The 6,000-nt window shown below is 50.5% G+C and overlaps 1 protein-coding gene across 1 annotated transcript in view; it reads right to left on the reverse strand.

The window, feature by feature from the left end:
• The window catches only part of ZNFX1 (zinc finger NFX1-type containing 1), a 93,281-nt gene extending 92,419 nt beyond the window's left edge, over positions 1 to 862 (reverse strand). The window contains exon 1 of the mRNA XM_021077518.2: positions 727 to 862. The gene's annotated coding sequence lies outside the window, so the exon portion shown is untranslated. The remainder of the gene's footprint in view (positions 1 to 726) is intronic.
• Positions 863 to 6,000: the final 5,138 nt, after the last annotated feature.

Raw genomic sequence — 6,000 nt, forward strand, 5'->3', positions numbered from 1 at the left:
AAGAGGTGCTGACCGGTCAGGAGGCCAGCGGGGGGCTGCCTGACCCACATCCAGGCCAGGTTCCCTAGAAGCAGGCTTTCTTTGCCTCTGCTCCACCCTTGTTTTGGCCGAAGGAGGCTGTTTTACGTAGAAATCATCTTATGTGTTTAGCTGCCATTTTCCCAGGCAGCCTCTAAGAGTGCCCAGGCCCTCAGGTGTATATTTTTGGAGTCCCTCCTAGCTGGGTGTTTTTTTTTTTAAGGGCTGCACCCGCAGCATATGGAGGTTCTCAGGCTAGGGGTTGAATTGGAGAGCTACCACAGCCACAAATAACGCCAGATCTGAGTAGGTCTGCAAACTACACCACAGCTCACGGCAACAGGGGATCCTTAACCCACTGAGAGAAGCCAGGGATCGAACCCGAAACCTCATGGTTCCTAGCCGGATTCATTTCCACTGCACCACAACAGGAACTCCGCCTCGTAGCTACTGCTGAAAAAAATCAGCTGCCATGAAAAATCTGCCCCTAAGTAAGAGGTGCCTGTTTTAATCTCCTGAAGGAAGGTAGATGATCTTTCTCCCACGGACAGAAGAGGAAACAAGTGACCTGTACAAGATCTCATTTTTAGGAAATCCTGGAGCTGGGATTCGAACTGGACTCCAAAGCCTGTGCTCTTCACTGAACAGGAAGGCAGAGGCTGTGGTGGGAAATACCAGGTTACAGGTACCACGAAAGGGGACATTTACCTTGGGTACTCCTGGAGGGTGGGGCTGTCACCGAACCAGCTCCGTTTTGCCCAACACACTGCAAGCCAGAACGCTGAGACTCTGAGGTTCGCAGCAAAGCACGGAGGCAAGCAAACACATCTCAGATCTGCTTCCCTGAAGGGGAGGAGTTTGGGGTATTTATGGGATTGAGAATAAAGCAGCAGGGCGGTGGCCGCGTGGGGAGCGTGGGGAAAGGCAATTGAGAAAAGGTGCAGTCATGGTGGTTCTGCACAGGTGCAACCAAGCTACGGGCCTCTGTATGTTACAAAGTGCAGGCACTTACCACGATCTGAGGGTGGAGTCTTGGACCCACTGACGTCAAAAGGTCGGCAAGGGAACACTCACGCCTGCCCGGTGGTCCTGTCCAATCTCAGCGGGCTCAGCTGGAACGAGACACAGCTGACTCCAAGCTCCTGGAAAACAACTCGTTCAGACATCTTATTGTTTAGGACATGCAAGTCCTTGATTAGTGAAGGCAGGTAAAATGGATTTGACTCATTACCCAAGGTTTCAGTTGGAGGTTGTGCAGAGTCAGAGAATCTGCCAAGGGAAGGGGAGGTCTCTCCATCCGGCCAATACTACATCTACACAGATCAACAGAGAAATGTGTTGGAGGTGGAGGTGGGGAGGATGCAGTGTGATGTTCCTGGAGCTTGCCCCACCCTTAAGCTCCTCAAAGCAAGGCCCTTTGGGGGATAAGTGACAGAACCCAACCAACTTCAGCAAAATGGAAATTTATTGACACATGTAATTAAAATATTCAGGATAGGAGTTCCTGTTGTGGCACAACAGAAACAAATCCGACTAGGAACCATGAGGTTGTCAGTTCGATCCCTGGCCTGGCTCAGTGGGTTAAGGATCTGGTGTTGCCTCGAGCTGTGGTGTAGGTCGAAGATGCAGCTCGGATCTGGTATTGCTGTGGTTGTGGCATAGGCCGGCAGCAATAGCTCCAATTAGACCCCTAGCCTGGGAACTTCCATATACCTCAGGTGCGGCCCTAAAAGGACAAAAGACAAAAGACAAAAAAAAAAAAAAAAGAAAAAAAAAAGAAAGAAAAAAAAATTCAGGGTAGATCTCCCTTCAGGTATGGCTAGATCAGAGGTTAAAGGTTGATGCTGTTATATCACTCTCTTTTGGCCCTGCTCTCCTCTGTTTGGCTTCCTTCTTAGGCAGGCATCTTGTAAGGCACACAGATGGCCACCAACAGCTCTAGGACTTCTTCCTCCAGTTTATGACCAATAGAAGAGAACTTCTTGTTTCCAATGGCCTTAGACCCAGCTAAAGTCTTGGGGTTTCTGCTTACTGGCCTGGCTCATCTTACATGTGCATCCCTAAACCAGTCAGAGCGTGGGGAATGGAATTCTGTCATTGGCTGGGGCTGGGCCAAGTGCCCACATCCCTGGAGGTAGGAGAGGGGTCAGTCCTACTTGAACCACATGAACCAAGGAGAAGTGTAGTTCCCCTAGGAAAACTCAGGGTGCTGGTATCATGGTGGGAGGAAGAGTTCCCATTGTGGCTCAGCAGTAATGAACCCAGCTAGTATCCTTGAGGATTCAGGTTCAGTTCCTGCCCCTGCTCAGTGAATTAAGGATCCAGCATTGCCGTGAGCTGCAGTGTAGGCTGCAGACCCAGTTCAGATCCAGTGTTGCTGTGGCTGTGGCATAGGCTGGCAGCTGCAGCTTCAATTTGACCCCTAGCCTGGGAACTTGCATAGGCTGACAGTGTGGCCCTAAAGAAAAAAAAAGAAGTATCAGCAACAGCAGCAGGAGGGGGAGTGGGCAGGTCCCAGACAACAGACTTCCTACTTATCATCTAGTGATCTGGCTTTGTCACCCACCTGCTGTGTGAACTTGAGGAAGCCCCTTCCCCTCTCTGAGCCCTATTTTCCCCATTGGCACAGTTAATGATCTCCTCGGACTCATCCAGCTCTGAACTTATGAGGCCAAAAAATTTCTTTTAGCCAGAGGCTCAGCACCCCAGCTTGACAGATCCAAGCTGTGGCTTAGGAATGCGTGGCCTTCACACACCCCGAGAATGAACTTGGGACCAGACATCCAGCCTCCTGTTCCTGCCCATCCCGGCAGGGTACAGCCTGTGACAGTGGGAGAGAAGGGCTCCGAGGAGGTTTCTCTGCACATCCCCAGCGTTCTCCATCTATAATTGGCTCCCAATGAAATGATCTCATCCCTGAACACTGAGAAAGATGGGTGGGGGTGGGGAGGGGGAGAAATAGCTTGCTGGCAGCATCTGACATAGTTTGTGACTAACCCGTCTCCCTCCGGGAGAGAGAGATGGTCCACTGTCTGAGATGATGGAAAGGTTTGGGGAAAAAAAGGTCTTGGTCATAGACTGAGGGAGGCTGCAGCTTTTAGGCCTTTTGAGGGGCCCGAAGCATTTCTCCACTCTGCTCAAACCAGGTATCTTCTGACTGTTGCTCATAAGTCACCGTGACCACTTGTCACATCAACCCTCCCCCAGGGAGGAGGTGAGTCTGGCCAATTGTCAAGTGATTTGTTCTGTAGGGATTCTTTTTTTTTTTTTTTTTGGCTGCCCCTTGGCATATGGAGTTCCTGGGCCAGGGGTCAGATCTGAGCTGCAGCTGCAAACTAAGCCGCAGCTGCGGCAATGCCGGATCCCTAACCGACTATGTTGGGCTGGGGATTGAACCCAAGTCTCAGTGCTCCCAAGATGCTGCTGATCCCTTTGCGCCACAGAAGGAGCGCCCATTTGGATTCCTGATGGAACTTCATGGCTGCCTGAAGCTTGTTTAAATGCCCATACATTAATTGTGAAAGTTGAGCTCCCGATCAACTTTTTAAAAGCTTGTCACAGCACCATCTGTTTGGCGTTTGTCACTATTGCATTACATAAGAGGAAAGACATTTTTAAAGAATGCGGCTGCATTTAGTAATTGGATCGCCGGAGAGGAGCCAAGCTGGGGCGGATGGCACTGTGATCTGGGGTGCGGCGGCCTCCCCAAATTCCACGCGGTCTTGGCAGAGACCTGAGTGCAGCCCAGCTAGAGAGACAGGCCTATGGTGGCTTCTTTTCCTCTTGCCGTCTTCTCTCTCTCTTAATTTTCCCCCTCCCTTATTTGTGCTCTCTCACCCCAGATCATTTCTGTCGAATATTCGTGATAACCCAATGACGTCACTTCTGGAAGCCTCAATTTCCTCATCCGGAAAGCGGGAATAATAATATAGGGCTGCTGTGAGGTTTCAGTGCATTGATACATACAGTGCCTGGTGCTTAGTGCGCGCTTGATGGGGGCGAGCTATTATGTCTGATACACAGGGGGGCCAAACATATGTCCATTTTTCTTCCTTTTCCCTGGCCTTCCATTTGATTCAGCAAGTATTTAGGAAGTGCCTATCTTGGAGGCAGGGCTGGCTTCACGGATATGCATCCTGGGCAGTGGTGCAGGACCCTGTGCTCCAAAGGGCCCCACATTCAATTCATTGCTCATTCGTTGTTGTCTTGAGATTCTCAATCGTGGTCTTTTTTTTTTTTTTTTTTTTAGGGCCACACCAACCACATATGGAAGATTCCCAGGGAAGGGTCAAATCGGAGCTGCAGCTGCCAGCTTACACCACAGCCACAGCAATGCAGGATCTGGGCCTTATCTGCAGTCTACACTGCAGCTCATGGCAATGCTGGATACTTAACCCACTGAGCGAGGCCAGGGACTGAACCCAAGTCCTCATGGATACTAGTCGGGTTCGTTACCATTGAGCCACAGCAGGAATTCCTTTCAATCGTTTTTGAACAAGGTCCCCTGCAAATTATGAAGCTGGTCATAAGAATGACCAGCTAGAGTGATGGGCAGTTAGAATGATATTATGTTTTATTGGCCTGCTTGATATTTACTCTTTTTTTTTTTTTCTTTTGTCTTTTTAGGGCTGCACCCATGGCATATGGAGTTTCCCAGGCTAGGGGTTGAATCAGAGCTACAGCTGCCGGCCTCCACCACAGCCATAGCCACAGCAGATCTGGGCCATGTCTGCGGCCTACACCACAGCTCAAGGCAACGCTGGATCCTTAACCCACTGAGGGAGGCCAGGGATCGAACCCAAAACCTCGTGGTTCCTAGTCAGATTCGTTTCCACTGTGCCACGACAGAAACGCTTTTTCTTTTACTCTTAGCTGGTTCTTTTACTCCAAGTCTGAGGGCTACCCTCTAGAAGCTGGAAACTGGACCTGCAGCAGCCGGCTCTGAGGTCACCTTCCTCTTGCCATCTTAAGCAGCATCCCTTGGCCAAGTTCATGTTCTGTCCCTCTACCTGCAGTGTCACACCTTGGAGCTGCCCCGCTGGAGTTAAAAACATCACTCTTAGAGAAGGGTCTTCTGTTCCTAAATAGGCCAGGTCACCCCTGCCTCAGGACCTTTGTACATGCTGCACTTTCTTCCTGGAATATTCTTTTCCTGTATCTTTGCATGGCTATCTGCTTATTCTGGTCTAGGTCAAGTGTCACCTCTCAGAGAGGCCTTAAGTAGTCCCTGCCCTGATCCCTCTAGTGGGATCCACATTCATCTAGATCATTTTCTTCCCAGAACTCTTTGTTGTCTGTCTCCCAGAGGCCCTGGTCTATTTTGGTCATTGCTGTATCCCCAGCACCTACATCACTGCCTCGCACATGGTAGGTGCACAATAATTATTTATTGAATGAATGAATGACTGAGCTCTTTAACTCTTCATGGCTACACTGTAAAGCAGGGACAGGAGGGGAAGCAACAGCTCAAGGTCACAAAGCCAGGAAGGGGCAGGAAGGAAGGCGGGGACCAGGTGCCCTGCTTCCAAGCTTCCTGTGGTCCCCAGATGGGAACAGGGGAGACCTGTGGACCTCTAGGCCCCTTCAGCCACCCAGAAAGGGTCAAGTGTGGAGTGAGGCTCAGGGAACGGCTTCTGAATGTGGTAAGAGTGAGCCAGCCAGGCAGCCAGGAGGCGGGACTGTTTATAGGAGCTGGAGACCATCACCATGACAACTGGACAGCCTACAGCTTCCAGCTGTCACCAGGGATGCAGATTTGCATTTGGCTAGGATGCAATGAGGACAATGGGGACAGGAAGTGACAGAGGGGTGGGGACCCCAAACACCAGTCTGGGAGGAGATTTCTGTTCTGAGAGTTGCCAAAAAACAGAAGGACCTGGTGATATCACATAAGTGTGTGTGTGTGTGTGTGTGTGTGGAGGAGGAGAGTCTGGGCTATGTGGAGCCAGGATGCTGGGTTTGAATCCCTGCTCTGCCACTTCT

This window comes from Sus scrofa, chromosome 17 (genome assembly GCF_054392235.1).
Source record: "Sus scrofa isolate SSC_HxYL_T2T_F1_AM1 chromosome 17, Sscrofa_HxYL_maternal_Yorkshire_Landrace_v2.0, whole genome shotgun sequence".
In the NCBI taxonomy this organism is placed as follows: Eukaryota; Metazoa; Chordata; class Mammalia; order Artiodactyla; family Suidae; genus Sus; species Sus scrofa.